This window comes from Calliphora vicina, chromosome 5 (assembly GCF_958450345.1).
Source record: "Calliphora vicina chromosome 5, idCalVici1.1, whole genome shotgun sequence".
Classification (NCBI taxonomy): Eukaryota; Metazoa; Arthropoda; class Insecta; order Diptera; family Calliphoridae; genus Calliphora; species Calliphora vicina.
The window spans coordinates 19278270-19295317 of record NC_088784.1 but is presented as its reverse complement, the minus strand read 5'-3'; the positions used below and the strand labels follow the sequence as shown (position 1 = coordinate 19295317).

The following is a 17048-nucleotide window of genomic DNA, read 5'->3' as shown; positions in this document are numbered from 1 at the left end:
GAGACGAGACTAGAGACGAGACTAGAGGCGAGACTAGAGACGAGACTAGAGACGAGACTAGAGACGAGACTAGAGACGAGACTAGAGACGAGACTAGAGACGAGACTAGAGACGAGACTAGAGACGAGACTAGATAAGATACTAGAGACGAGACTAGAGACGAGACTAGAGACGATACTAGAGACAAGACTAGAGACGAGACTTGAGACGAGACTAGAGACGAGACTAGAGACGAGACTAGAGACGAGACTAGAGATGAGACTAGAGACGAGCCTAGAGACGAGACTGGAGACGAGGCTAGAGACAATATTATAGACAAGGTAATACACAAGACTATAGATAATACTATAGACAATATTATAGACAAGAGACGAGACTAGATAAGAGACTAGAGACGAGACTAGAGACGTGACCAGAGACGAGAATATAGAGATTAGATACTAGAGATTATATTTGAAACCATACTGAAGACTAGACTATGAAAAATACTGTAGACAATATATGAACGAGAGACTATATATGAGAGGCACTATATAGACGATAGATTTATTGACGAGAGACTATATAGACGAGTGATTATATTAACGAGAGACTATATAGACGAGAGACTATATAGACGAGAGACTATATAGACGAGAGACTATATAGACGAGAGACTATATAGACGAGAGACTATATAGACGAGAGACTATATAGACGAGAGACTATATAGACGAGAGACTATATAGACGCGAGACTATATAGACGCGAGACTCTATAGACGAGAGACTATATAGACGAGAGACTATATAGACAAGAAACTATATAGACAAGAAACTATATAGACGAGAGACTATATAGACGACTATATAGTCGAGAGACTATATAGTCGAGAGACTATATAGACGAGAGACTATATAGACGAGAGACTATATAGACGAGAGACTATATAGACGAGAGACTATATAGACAAGAAACTATATAGACAAGAAACTATATAGACGAGAGACTATATAGACGACTATATAGTCGAGAGACTATATAGACGAGAGACAATATAGACGAGAGACTATATAGACGAGAGACAATATAGACGAGAGACTATATAGACGAGAGACTATATAGACGAGAGACTATATAGACAAGAAACTATATAGACAAGAAACTATATAGACGAGAGACTATATAGACGAGAGACTATATAGACGACTATATAGTCGAGAGACTATATAGACGAGAGACTATATAGACGAGAGACTATATAGACGAGAGATTATATAGACGAGAGACTATATAGACGAGAGACTATATAGACGAGAGACAATATAGACGAGAGACTATATAGACGAGAGACAATATAGACGAGAGACTATATAGACGAGAGACTATATAGACGAGAGACTATATAGACAAGAAACTATATAGACAAGAAACTATATAGACGAGAGACTATATAGACGACTATATAGTCGAGAGACTATATAGTCGAGAGACTATATAGACGAGAGACTATATAGACGAGAGACTATATAGACGAGAGATTATATAGACGAGAGACTATATAGACGAGAGACTATATAGACAAGAGACTATATAGACGAGAGACTATATAGACGATAGACTATATAGACGAGAGACTATATAGACGAGAGACTATATAGACGAGAGACTATATAAACGAGAATATATAAACGAGAGACTATATAGACGCGAGACTATATAGACGATAGACTATATAGACGCGAGCCTATATAGACGAGAGACTATATAGACGCGAGACTATATAGACGCGAGACTATATAGACGAGAGACTATATAGACGAGAGACTATATAGACAAGAAACTATATAGACGAGAGACTATATAGACGACTATATAGTCGAGAGACTATATAGGCGAGAGACTATATAGACGAGAGACTATATAGACGAGAGACTATATAGACGAGAGATTATATAGACGAGAGACTATATAGACGAGAGACTATATAGACAAGAGACTATATAGACGAGAGACTATATAGACGATAGACTATATAGACGAGAGACTATATAGACGAGAGACTATATAGACAAAAGACTATATAGACGAGAGACTATATAAACGAGAATATATAAACGAGAGGCTATATAGACGCGAGACTATATAGACGATAGACTATATAGACGCGAGCCTATATAGACGAGAGACTATATAGACGCGAGACTATATAGACGCGAGACTATATAGACGAGAGACTATATAGACGAGAGATTATATGGACGAGCCATAGAAGAAAGCCTATTCTCTCAAGATAATAGTGCTATAACTTTTTTACATTTTTTGCAACTATCAGAATGGCCCTTCGACTATGCGAATAGAACATTGAAAGTTATTTAAAAAATGGTATTACTTTTACGCGGTTGTCAAAAAATTTCACCCACAAAACGCGGTAAAGTTTGAAGATAATTTTTTTTATCTGAAAAAAAAAACGCAATAGTTTTGTTTATCAATATGTCAAACTGGCTCGAATATATATTTAAAATTTGTGATAACGGGAAAAAATAAAAAAAGTAATAAAAATTTGAGAAAATTATGACTTTAAAAAATCGATTTTGTGGGTGAGGTTTTTATTCGAAAATGACTCGAAAAAAATGTTATCGTAAATAACACAACATTTGCCATCGCCTGGAGCTAGGGCCAAAATTTGGTTATAACCCTTCTACATATATAAGCGATATATTATATATAAAAGACTGGCTATATAGACAATTTGTAGACGAGTAACTATATAGAAAAAAAAGCTATACAAACAAGAGGATATGTAGACCAGAGACAATCACTCGCGAATCAATATTTCACATGAAATATGTTCCCTTTTCCCATTTTTCGTTCATAAACTTTGTTCACGTGAAAAAATTCCCCATGTTGTGAAATTTTTAGATGAAATTTTGTAAACAATAGACAGCTGTTACGAACAAAATCAACTATTGTGAATGAAAAGTTCAGGGGAATACCACGATAGCAATTTTCCCTTCGAGGGAAATGGATATTTCATGGGAACATAAATTTCACAAGTTTTTCACGATAGGGGTGAATATATACAAGAAACTGTATGGAAGAGAGGCTATATGGACGAAAGGCGAGAGGAAATATAGACGAGAGACAAGACTATTGTCTGGTCTACAGGCAAGATTATAATCTGGCCTTAATACAAGACTATAAGTCGTCTGGCTGACTAGACTATAGACAAAACGATAGCCTAAACTATACACAATACGATAGTCTAAACTATAGAAAAGTCTAGACAACAGTAGGGCATTTTCATATGCTAAAACTCCTACTCCTCCCAACCATACTTCATGCATTAATTTTGACCTTAATTTACTTCTAATTCTCAGCTCATGTGCTTGCAATGAAAAAGCCAACGAGTTTTTAAACAAAAAAATGCCCAAAAGACAACAACAGGTCCTGTGCCGTTTGATAAAAGTTGTTGTTAGCTGTTGTTGGGCTTATTTTTGTTTATTTTTTTTTTGTATTTACTTCTCTTAGGCTAAATACGAATTTGGAATTGAAGAAACTGCACATAATTTGATCACGTTTTAGCAGCAGATACAAATTGTATTGAAGAAAGCCATAACAACAGAAAATTTGTATTTTTGAAAAATGTATTTTTAGTTTAGATGAGATACCAAATGATGAGATAATAAAAATAGCAATACGTTTTGTTGGCATGTGTATGGTTTTTTTTAAAGGAAATAAAATTTGGAATATTTTTATTTGCAATAAATAAAAAAAACATAATGGGTTTTTAAGGGGTTTTTAAAGAAAATTGGGAATTTTTTATTTTATTAGCAGCTTAAACTAATCTTCTTTAAATCCTTTTAAATACATTTTAAAGTTTAAGGCTTTAAGGAAATCAAATAGCAAGACATGTAATTATAACTTCCTAGTGCAAATTGGCAGCCAGGGATCATGTTTAATTAAAGTTTTTTTTTGTGTGTCTTATTAAAACACATGACCAACAGCTATGGTCACAAGTTATACAGCAATTGCCAACCACCACAGCAAATTAATTGTGATTTTAAACATAAACACACTCTCATTTATATTTATAGATATGTATATGCAGCATCACGCATGAAATTTCCTAAGGGCCATTGAGGGAAAAACCAAAATGAAATGGTAGTAAAAATAAAATGTAATACAGGTTTAAGGATATTTTTATATATAAATAAATAAGTAAACTTCTGGGCAAAGTTGTTCTGGTCACAATTATTTATTTGCTTATTTATTTCTTTTTTTGTGTAATTTACTGGGTTTTTGTTATAAATGACCATTCACATGTAAATAACACAAGTAATTTCAACAGAAAATGCAAAAAAACCAAAGTAACTAAGTAAATTTATCAAATGATGTATATAGAAAATGTTGCCAAACATGTTGCTAGCAGTAAAACACAGCAACAAAGTTGTTTTGTTTACTTCTGTATTTTAAAACACCCACTCTCTGTATTAGTTAAACTCTCTGTTTTGGGTTTTTTCTTATTTACGCTCTCTAGATGTGTGTGAATTAAATTCACATTTTCATTGATATTAAAAGAAAACAACAAACACTTGTCTGTAGTTGTAGTTGTTGCTTGTTGTTATTTTGCGCATTACTTCGTGTATACATTTCGGGTCTTTGTTATTGTTTGGTTTTTGTTGTTGTTGTTGTACACAGCGAGTGCAAACTCACATTTTCCTATACATAAGTAAGTGCTCTTCAGTTTTGTTTAATTTGTGTGTGTTCGCTTCACGTAAAAAGCCACGTTTTCCATCAATTTTCAAACAGTCTGCACAGGATATTCGTGATAAACGTTACCAATACGCAATAAACAAAGCTCTGGCTATAAATATTTGCAAAATAATACAAAAATCACACCTTAAAGAAAATTTCTTTAGAAGAAATCTAAAATTTTTTTTAGCAAAAAAATTTAAAATTTTCTAAATTAAAAAAAAAACTAAAAAAAATTAAGAGCAAGAAAAAAATTTTTAAGAAAAATTTTCTTAAAAAAAAGTGAAATTTTCCAGCAAAGTGTTAACGTAATAAACAAAAAAACTGTTTTGAATAAAAATCTTCCAAAAAACAAAGTAAATATGAAATTTTTATTAAATTTATTATTATTGTAAGAAAAATTAAACAAAAACTATTTATTAAATAATCATTTTTGTATTTAAAATTTATAAAAAAAAGTTTCAATGAAAGCAAACATTTTTAATTTTTTATTACCAAGAAAATCTTAAAACTTTCTAAGGCAAATGATTTAATGGTCAAGTCTGACAAATTTATTAATAAAATACTAATATAAAAAATTATGATTAAAAATTTAAACATTAATAAAATTTTCAATAAAGTTTCCATAAAATTTATTTAAAATTTTGATATTATTAAACAAATTTATAAAATTTTCAATAAAATTTATTTAAAATTTTGATATTGTTAAAAATTTTAATAAAATCTCATTAAAACATTTATGCAGTATTAACAAATATTAAATTATTACAACAATTTTAATTGTTTTTAATAAAAATTTTGAAAATTACACCTGTCCACGGAATCCTAAATTTGGAAAAAAGCTTGTAAAATGTTTTTATCATATATTCTGCATAAAAAATAAATTAAAAGGGATTTTTTTAATAAAAATTAAAATTTTTTTTAGACTCCATGTCTTAGTTTCTAGTCTCTATCACTCAATATTCAATTAAAATACTAAAATTGTTAAAAATTTGGGATTTGTTTGGAAACACAGACATGTTTATTACTGCCCTTCTTTGAAAATATATAAAATTTTCTCTGATTTCTGGGGTGTGTCGCAGGGAGTTATATAAGAAATAATTATTTTGATAGAATTTAAAATTTTTTGAGATAATCCACAAATGTTGCCTAAATTGTTTATTCGTTTTAAAGAACATTTTTATTGGAATTTAAAAATATTAATTTAAAAAATTTGGATTTTTTTTTGTTCGAATTTGAAAATTTTTTGAATTTAAAACAATTTTTAAATATTGAACAAAACTAATCATTTGTTTTGTTTAATATTTAAAAAAATTCCCTAAATTTTCGATTTTAAAAGAAATTTTTATTTGAATTTTAAAGAATTAAGCTAAACATTGATTTTTTTTTCGGTTAGAATTTGAAAATTTTTTGAATTTCTAACAAAAGTTAATTAGTTTTGTTGAATATTTAAAAAATTCCCTAAATTTTAAAGAATTAAAATTCAGAAATTAAAAATTTTAAAAAATAATTTTTTTGGAATTTTTTAAATTTTATTTTTAATGAGTTTTTTCATCAAATTTTAAAGAATTTAGGTTAGAATTACAAAAGTTTTAATATTCCGAAATTTATAAAAATTATTAAAAGATTTTAAAATTGTTTGAATTCCAAAATCTTTCTATTGTTAACTAATGTTTAATAAACATCCCAGAAAAAACTTACATTGCCAAGTAATGACTTAAAATATCAGGGACCGTAACGGTTATAAGTAGGGGGCGGATTTATATGCAAATGCATGTTTTTTCTCGAACGTCCAAATACAATGTAGACTAATTATCTATCTGTATCGCACATTTTGCTGCAAAATGGCATCGATTTGTTAGTGCATATTTTTGCATATTTTATTGATAATGCATATTTTGTTATATTTTACTTCAAAATGCATATTTATATGCATATTATTCCAATTTTTAATAAAAATATAATTTTTTGTCGTTAATGGGCAATACATTGTTTCGACAAAAAAATTTTTTTCGTATTTGTTATAGAAATAGCAGTAAATTTTATCGACCAACTTCTTTCGACATCGAGAAACTGGCATTAAGTTCATTCACTTCATTTCTCTATCAGTAATTGAAAATTATCATTTCAAAACATTTTTCTTCAAAAAAGTTTAGTATTTTTAAGTATCAAAAATTAATTAAATGTGTCGAAAACATACATATTTGTTTTCATTGCAAATTCGATTTATAAGAGATTTAGTTATCGAAAGATTTTGTAACTTCACCTACACAGTAACCGCTCCTGACAGTCATTTCCAAGCAGTTCTACGAGACTGTCGTAAACTAGTGATTTTGGATAACTTAGAGACAAATGAACTACACAATTAACGTTTAAAGTCCTTACACTATAGATTACATAGAGACACTTAAGTGACAATTATCTTTATGCTAGATTACATGGTATGTATAAAGTAAACAAATGACTTCTCTCTGCATTAGAAATAGCACGTCAAATGGCCCAAAATATATAAATTGGAGTCAGCCAAGTGATCAGACATTATTAACAATTTCCGTCTATAAGGGATACATTTACTAATTGCTTAATTGCTGGGTTATTACGAGATAAAAATTAAGGTTGGATGCTACTTTACAGCACGATCAAAATATTGATGATTTTAAAAGGAAAGTCACAATATAGAATCTCAATGGCTTTAAACAGGTATTCATACCAAGATATTACAATTAATATAAATATCCATCGTTTTTTCAGAAGAAAAGTTATTTTAAAAATAGTTCTAGAACTTTAATTGTTTAATTCCTGGTATAATTTAAAGAGTTCTAACTGCTGGCAACAGTGTTGTGTATTTTTTGGACATTTCGAAAATCCATACTTAATTATTTTATGTTTCTGCACAAAAATATAAGTGCATATTTTTTAAATTTTTAGGACATATTTTGATTTTTTTGAAGCATATTTTAGGCGCCTATTTTCCAATAATAAATGCATGAAAATCCGCCCCCTAGTTATAAGTAATATTTTATAACAGTTATTTTGTGACTTATAAAATAAAAGTTATTTTTCAACATAAAAATAAAAGTGCTTAAAAAGAGGAGTTTTATTTTTTTGGTCATAAAATAAAACTCATTTGAGGAGTTTTATTTCTGTCCGTCATAAAATAAAACTCATTTGAGGAGTCTTACTTTTCCAGTCAAAAAACGAAACTTATTTGAGGAGTTTTATTTTTTACATTCAGAAAATAAAATTCATTGAGGAGTTTTATTTCTCCCGTAAGAAAATAAAAAAATATTTTTTCTCGTCCGAAAATAGAACTCTTTTTATGTTATTTTTCAACGTAAAAATAAAAGTTCTTAAGAGGAGGAGTTTTATTTTTTTTGTCATAAAATAAAACTCATTCTGTCAGATATGCTTTCGAGAAGTTTCCTATTTAAAATCAGCAAAATCAGTCCACAAATGGCTGAGATATTAGGAAAACACCAGGACCTATTTTTGACCTATATCTGGATTACTAAAGTTGGACCTACAATGGGACAAAATCGAAAAAATATTTTTAAACCAGATTTTTTTTTTCACAAAAAAAAATTTAGTATAACAATTCGAAAACAAATTTCCAAAAAATTAAAAAAACAATTTGGAAAAAAAAAATTTTTTTTACCTAAAAATATTTAAAATTTGTATTTTGAAATATAATTTGCTGAAGGGTATATAAGATTCGGCACAGCCGAATATAGCTCTTTCACTTGTTAATATTGGGATACTTAAAAAATCGAGATAAAAGAATATATATTTTGTAAATACTTAAAATCTTACTTTTTCAAAGGCGAAGGCCCTGGCAGCCAGTCCCTTTTTCTCTATATTTTTTGTAAATTAAATTTGCATTAAATAAATATTAATAATAATAATAATAATAAATATATATTTATTGTAGCAACAAATTAAACCTTTCACAAAAAACTTTTCTTAAATTTTTGTAAGAAAAATAATTTTTTCCAATTACAGTTGTATTTTTCGCATGAACAATGTATGAGTATGAATAATATTGATCAATTATATATTACTCATACTTTCTCTGAATATGAAAATTATATATTTTCAAAACTTTGTTTGTTACTGTGCAAAATTAAGCAATATTTGGTAAGAATTATAAAGATTACAGCACAAACTTGTAAATTAATAGTTTGAATATATTTTTTTATGTGCAAATTTTGTGAATAAAAATTTTTATTTTTTATTGTGAATTTGTAAAAAAATTTAAGGTAATTTGAACTAGATCGTTTTATGCGAAAATATGTGGTGAAACCTCCTACAAACGAGTGTCAATTTAAACAATATAATTTATTCACTTAGATTTCACATGTGCAAATTTCCAGTCAAGAACGCGACATTAAATCGAATATTGTGAGTTAATGTTGATAGCTGTCATGTTGAAATAGTTGCATTTTTTTGTTTTAGAGAGAGTAAATATTTCTAATATAATTTACTCTCTCTCTTGTAAACTATATAATAGCTATTGGGATTGATTTCATTTATGCAAAAATCTTTCGAATACAAATTTGGCATCACTTCTAATTTTGCATATGGGCATTTTCACCAAAACAAAAACTGTTTGGGTAAAATCAATGCACAATATTCTAAAACTGGACATATTGAAATATTGACTTAGATTTTGCTGAAATTGGTGTTTGAATTGTTGCCCACGAAAATTACTTCTGTATTTGTCGCGTGCGAATGCCTCGATTTTTTTTGCAATTATTTTAAAAATGAAAACTTGCCCAAAATCAAACTTAGAACCAACAAGTAAGATATTCGGCTGTGCCGAATCTTATATACCCTTCACCAAATTATACTTCAAAATAAAAATTTTAAATATATTTAGGTAAACAAAATTTATTTTTCTTACAGTTTCTTCATTTTTTGGAAAAAAATTTTCGAATTGTTTTTTTAAAATTTAATTTTTTTTTTTTTAAATTTTTTTTTAATATTTAGCGAAGAAAAATTTTTGGTTAAAAAAAATCGGGTTACAAATTTTTTTCCGATTTTCACCCATTGTAAGTCCAACTTACTATGGTTTTATATACGTCATTGCAAAGGTCTTTGAAATATCTATTATTAGATATCCATCTTGTCTATATTAATGACTTAGTAATCCAGATATAGGTCAAAAATCGAGGTTGTCCTAGTCTTTTCCCTATATCTCAGCCATTTGTGGACCGATTTTGCTGATTTTAAATAGTAAACTTCTCGAAAGCATGTCTGACAGAATTATTGAAGATTTGGATCCCGAAGGTATCTGGGGTCTTCAGAAAATTGATTTCAATAGACAGACGGACATGGCTTAATCGACTCCGCTATCTATAAGGAAAAATGTAGAAATTACAAACGGAATGACAAACTTATATATACCCTTATCACGAAGTTGAAGGGTATAATTATAGGTCTAATTAAGAGCTATAACTTAAACCGTTTTTCAAAATAAAAATCCGTACCTCACAGGTACCCCACTTTGGACTCAGAGGCTCCGCCCACTCCTGTTGTTTCAAGTCCAAATTCATAATTTAAACTCAGCTACACTCTTTTCCTCTATAGCCATGGGATTTTTTTTTATTAAAATCGGACTTTCCGTTTAGCAGCTACAGAATTGTTTCCAATATTTTTCATTTCCCCCAGAGTTTACGGTTATTACTGTTGAATACAGATTGTTGTATAGAAAATACTGTTATAAATAATATTTTCTATAGAAAATACTTTGACTATAGCAGAAAATCATTCCGTTTCTAAAGCAATTTGTAAACTAGTTTTATTACCTAAACTATTGGAAATTGTTTGAAAGTATCAGATGAGTAGCAAGAGTACTACGGAATTTTTTAATGTGATAAATATACGAGCGTATCAACTGTGCCATTCCTGCTACATAGCAAGTGATTCGTTTGCAACAAATATGAGAAAATTTGAAGAAATCTGAAAAGGTAGTTTTTCCTCCCAAACTTAGTTTTGTCTTGTTGTCCCTCTCACAAAGAATAAAAATATTGAGAAATGTTATAACAAAATCAAGTTATCATTAATTTTAGTGGAGAATATCGATTCCCTTTTTTGTTTCCCTCTTAATAGGGGTACCCTAGCATTTATATTTCCATGAAATTCATTTTAATTGTAGCTTTTGTTTTAAAAATCATTTCATTATTTGCTTAAAGTTATTTTTGTTATTAATTTTCTTATTAAATTTCCTTTAAATATTAAATCACTTTGCATAGCATAGTTTTGGTTGTTTTTCATTACTCCCTCTCTCTTTCTCTTTTACTTATAATGGCAGTCAGATTAATATTATTGTATGTGTGTGTGTATATTTACGGTACTTATTATTATTATTGTTGTTGTTTTGATTGTTGCTGTTGTTATTATTTTTATAGTGTAAGATTTTTATTGCCATTGAATAACAATAATTTCCGTTATGTCGGTTTTTAAGGTTTATTGTTATTGTTGTTATAATTTAAACATAAATACTCATACAAGTTGTTGTTGGTGCCACTCCTTTAGTAAAAATCAACAGATTATTGAAGAAAAACAAACAAAAAACTAATAAACAATTGATTTTTGTCGTTATATTGAGTAAAATGTAAAATAAAATTAAGTATTCTATAGCTATACAGCCTCATTTAGCCCTTTTAAATATATTTTTTTCCTCTATTTTAAATAAATATGTTTCATTTTAGTTCTTTTTTAAATTCCTACATTTTGGCACTTATTAATCATAAAATAATAAAGGCCAACAATTACATGAATGCCTGCCCATTTTGCTTTAAATGATTTGTGTGTCTGCTGCAGGCAATCTGCCACAGCTTCTGCTGGCACCTAACATTGCAACAGATGCAACATTTGATCTTCTAATTCTAATCTAAACAAATAAACACTTTTTGCAAACTGCTGCATATTTTATACATTTTTCCCCCAAATTTAATTTGTGCAGTGTTAGCTAAATAAACAAAAAACAATATTTTTGTTTATTCAAATTGTTATTAAATGAATGATTAAGTAGTTTTGATTGAGTGTGTGCGAAATGCTATTTTTTTGGTTGTTTAAAATTATTAATTTTATATTAAACATGTGGCTGCTGTTTTGTTGTTGGTGAAGAAAATTTATGAAAATTCTGATTTATTGAATTTTGTAATAGAAGATTCTATCTTTTTTTTGCTTGGCTAACTTGGCAATTGTCACAAAAGGCAGAGTAAAACAGTTCAGATGGCTGTAGGTTTTATTTTTAAGTGGTTGTTGTCAATAAAGGGGCGTATGGTAAAAGGGAATTTTCATTTAATTTGGTGGGTTTATTTTAAAATGCTTAAAGTTAGCTTTAAATGGAAGGTGTTTATTTAGTAACAATTTTAGCTTATTTTGGCTTTAATTGAAAGTTTTTATTTATTCAGATTTTGACTTTAATGAAAGGCTTTCACGTAGTAAAATTCTAGCTTGAATGCAAGATCTTCATTTAGTCAGATGTTAGTTTTGATGGAAGGCCTGTATTTTGTTTGATTTTATCATCAATTTAAGGTCTTATTTATTTGAATTTTAGATTAAATTGAAGGTCGCTATTTAGTCAGATTTTAGCTTCAATGGAAGGGGTATATACAGTCAGATTTTTGCTTCAATTAAAGGTCTTTCTACAGTCAAATTATAGCTTCAATCCTAGGTCTAAAGACAGTCATATCTTACCTTCAATAAGGGTCAGAGTTTAGCTTTAATGAAAGGTCTTTATACAGTCATATTTTAACTTCAATGAGAGGTATTTATGCTGTCGGATTTTAGCTTCAATAGTAGGTCTTTATACATTCAGATTTTAGCTTCAATCAAAGGCCTTTATATATAAGATATTAGCTTCAATATTAGCTTCAATTGTAGGTCTTTATGAGCTTCAATGAAAGGTCTTCATGCAGTCAGATTTTAGCATTCAGATTTTAGCTTCAATCAAAGGTCTTTATGCAGTCAGATTTTAGCTTCAATCGTAGGTTTCCTTACATTCAGATTTTAGCTTCAATTACAGGTCATTGTACAGTCCAAGGAAGATCTTTATTTAGTCATACTTTAGCTTTAATCGGAGGTCTTTATACAGTCATATTTTAGTTTCAATCGTAGGTCTTTATAAAGTCAGATTTAAGCTTGAATCAAAGCTCTTTATTTAGTCAGATTTTAGTTTTAATCGTAGGTCTTTAAACAGTCAGATTTTAGCTTCAATAAAAGGCCTTACTAAAATCATATTTTAACTTCAATTAAGTCAGATGTGAGCTTCCACAAAAGATCGTTGTATAGTCATATTTTAGGTTCAATTGAAGGTCTTTGTAGAGTCATATTTTAGCTTCTATCGTTGGTCTTTATAGCGTCATATTTTAGCTCCAATCGTAGGTTTTTGTACATTCAGATTTTAGTTTCAATCAAAGGTCTTTATACAGTCATATTTTAGCTTCAATAAAAGGTATTTTTACAGTCTTATTTTAGCTTAAATAAAAGGTCATATTTTATCTCTAATCAAAGGTTTTTATGCAGTCATATTTTAGCTTCAATCATTGTTCTTTCTACAGTCATATTTTAGCTTCAATAAAAGTCAGTCAACGGTCTTTATACAGTCGTATTTTAGGTTTGATAGAGGTCTTTTAATCCTTGGTCTTTATACAGTCAGATTTTAGATTCAATCGTAGGTCTTTATACAGTCAGATTTTAGCTTCAGTTGAAGGCGTTTGAAAGACTTTACCTTCAATGAAATGTTTTTATTTAGTTAAACTTTAGCTTCACTTAAAGGTCTTTATCTATATATATAAAATAGTAACGCTACTGACTGACTGACTGATTCATCATCGCACAGCCCAAATCATGAAATTTTAACTGTGGATTCCTCCCTCCCCAAAACGGTCCGATAAGAAGGGATTTTGGGAAATTCCAATGCTTAGGGGGTAAAAAAGTGTAAATTCGGTAACCTTATATCTTTAAAACTAATAAAGACTTAAAATTCCATGTTACTCCATTTAAAAAATAAGCTGACTTTTTCGAAATTCGAACATTTTAGGGGAGAAAACGGGTAAAAACTGTGTTTTGGTACTTTTTTTTGGCACCCTATGTATCTTTTAAACCAATAAACATAGAAGCAAATTTTAAATCGTATTCTTTACTTATCAAAAAATAAAAAAATATAAGTTTGGTACTTTTTGGAAATTCGAACCCTTAAGGTACAAAATTGTGTTTATTTTTGGTACTTTTTCATAAAATATGTTACATACGAATATTTTATTCTGAGCTCCCACCACGATACAGAAATTCATTTGAATAAAATTCTACCACCGCAATGGGGATAAAAAAGGTACCAAAAAGGGGATAAAATCGGGAAAATACATTATATTTGAATTATATTTCCAGAATTCATACAAAAATTAACTAAAACGTTGTTATTTGGAACTCGAGTGCCATGGTGTATTTTAGGCCAAATCCGGGTAAACAGTTTGGTACTTTTTTTGAAACATATTTTTTCTTGGGCACATTAACACAGATTTTAATCTTTAGAGACATGTCTGTAGCATAAACAATTTTGGCAAAATGGAATATTTTTAAATTTCAAACTTGAGGGGTGTTCAAGGAGGAAAACGGAAATTGGTACTTTTCTAATAATGGTACCTTGTTGACATTTTAAATTATTTCACTTATCGACACTATAGTTAGCTGATATGTATCTGAGTGAAGTTAGTGTTAGGAATAGGGGATAATATTTATTTACCAAAATGTGAGAACTGAACTACAGGTACTTTTTTATTGTTCTAATGGTACTTTTTGAATTTTCTATAACAATGGACATAAAATCGTGAAATTAAGCATATATGGTCCTAAGTAAGTTAGGATTCTAGGGGGAGACTTTTTGGTACTTATTCTTTATTCGAATGGTACTTTTAGTGATTTCTTCACCAATGAACCTAGAAACATGAAATAAAGCTTATATGGAAACGATTGAGTGGGAATCCACATGTGACTGCTTTTTGGTACCTTTTCTATATTCTAATGGGTTTTTTTGAATTTTCTTTAATAATTCAATAAAAAAATAAAAAGTTGAAAAAAGTTAATGGACCTAGAGTTTCCAATAAACCGAAGAATTTCATAATATAGGAAATGCTATACATATTTAAAATTCAAATTTTCAAATTCATAACCCGTCAATTATGGTTTAGTATGATTCTGAATGAATTTGAATTCAAAAAAGGAGACTTTAGTGGTAACTTTCTACAATAATTGACCGAGAAATATGATATTAGACATTTACAATTAGATTCACAAAGGAATACTTAATAGTACTATTTATTTCTTCTAATTGGAGTGGCGAAGCGCACCGGGTCCGCTAGTTTAATCATATTTTAGCTTCATTCCTAGGTCCTTGTACAATTAGATTTTCGTTTCCATTTGTTTTTCATTATTTAGTCATATTTTTCATTCATTCAGTTTATGAACTCCCTTATTTTTTTCAAACCTAAAACCTCAAACTTATTATTATTCTTACATCTCAGACAATTTAATTAAATTTAATTCTGATGTTTATGCTTTTTCTTAAATGAAACATAAAAAACACACACAATATCTTGTTATGTTTCACAAGCAATTAATTACAAATTAAAGATGCTGCAGCAGCGACATCAACAGCAGTTGGCTTCATACAAAATTTCTTAAACAAAAAGAAGAAAAGTACTAAAAAGTGCTTGGTACTTGGTATTAGTAGACATGGTTCATTACATCCCAGCAGTTTTAGGAGACTCTACTGAACAAGTGAATTTACTTAACACTTAGGGAGACAACTAGTTACATAACTAGCTATATAACTAGTTATTTTAACATGTACGGGTGCTAATTAGCTTTAAATATTCAGTTAAAAAGCCATCTTATAGACCTTCCTCCAACAACTCTCCAATAAATTACTTATTTTGGTTGAAATAACTACTTTCTAAAGTGCAGTACGAAATAAACATTTAAAGTGACTACACTATTGGTTACTCAGGGACAATAAAGTGACAATTGCTGCATGAAGTAACCAATTGACTTCTCTCTGCACTACAAAGATCCCATAAGTGACAAATAACCCAAAATATTAAATAAGAGTCAGACAAGTGATCAGAAATCAATGACAATTACAATATATGAGGGATTCACTGACTACTTTCTTAACTGTTGGGCTATGTATAGGTATAAATACATATAAATAAACTTTGTGTCAAAACATTTTTTATATGAAAAGAATAAAACGAAGAAAATTAACGCTGCTTTTAAATGATTTATGAGAAATTAATGTTATTTTTGTTCACAGCAAATAAATGTTTAATTAGGCGTTAATAAGTATTTGCAAATTCTTTATGAAAAGCTACATTTTTTTTTAGAAAAATATAAAAAAATGTGCAGGAAATCATTAAAAGTATTTCATAAATTGTTAAAGAATTTTGCAGAAGTTTTCAAGTATTTGTTTAAGTTTTGAAAAGTAGTGGGAAATGACTTTTAAAACTAGAAAAGAAAAAGATAATATGACCTAAACGTATACTTAATATTATTACTTTTCTTAAAATAATATTCATCATACGCCTGCATACAAAAGAAAATTGTATGTAATTAAAAAGTCCTCACAACTTATGACCCTCATTTACCTGAAAATGTTCCTTAACAATCATTTGCTATTGTATTATATATTCTAAAGAAATTTTCTATATTCTAAACCAAACCCATAACAAGGCATGTATGTCAATGTCTGTCATAGGTGACAATAGTACAACAATCTTGAAATATGATTTTAATTACAACACGTGTGTGTGGGAAAAGTTTAAAGAGTTGAACGAATAACAATGAAGAAAACTTAATAAGAAATGTTGTCTACCAACTACTTGTAATATAAAACAAAATGTGTAGCCTTTATTAAGAGCCATAATTGTGTAAGTTAAAATTACATTATAGTTGCACAAATAAACATTATTATAATTTAGTTTTGAATAGTTGCTAAGTTTAACAAAAGCAAGTAAGAATGCAATATTCGTATGTAACGAATTTTATATACCCTTCAACAAAGATGAAAAATATAACAAAATTTATAAAATTTTTGTTGCTGAAAAAATATGGTTGGAATAATATTCTTGGGTAAAAAAAAATTTTTTATTGAAAAAAAAAATATTTTTTTCCCAATTTTGACCCATTTTATATCCGCAAATTTTCAAAATTATTTTTAAATTCTTTAAAAAATTTATGATAAAAATATTTTTTTTGGTGAAAAAAAATCGGGTTTTAAAATATGTTTTCCAGATTTTGAACCATTTTTT

At 28.6% G+C, this 17048-nt stretch overlaps 2 protein-coding genes across 2 annotated transcripts in view; both read left to right on the top strand.

The window, feature by feature from the left end:
- Nucleotides 1–4953: 4953 nt before the first annotated feature.
- Nucleotides 4954–17048, top strand: part of Cbp53E (Calbindin 53E) — an 86400-nt gene continuing 74305 nt past the window's right edge. The window contains exon 1 of the mRNA XM_065511830.1: nucleotides 4954–5090. The gene's annotated coding sequence lies outside the window, so the exon portion shown is untranslated. The remainder of the gene's footprint in view (nucleotides 5091–17048) is intronic.
- The window catches only part of PIG-V (phosphatidylinositol glycan anchor biosynthesis class V), a 190782-nt gene continuing 178801 nt past the window's right edge, over nucleotides 5068–17048 (top strand). The window contains exon 1 of the mRNA XM_065511829.1: nucleotides 5068–5090. The gene's annotated coding sequence lies outside the window, so the exon portion shown is untranslated. The remainder of the gene's footprint in view (nucleotides 5091–17048) is intronic.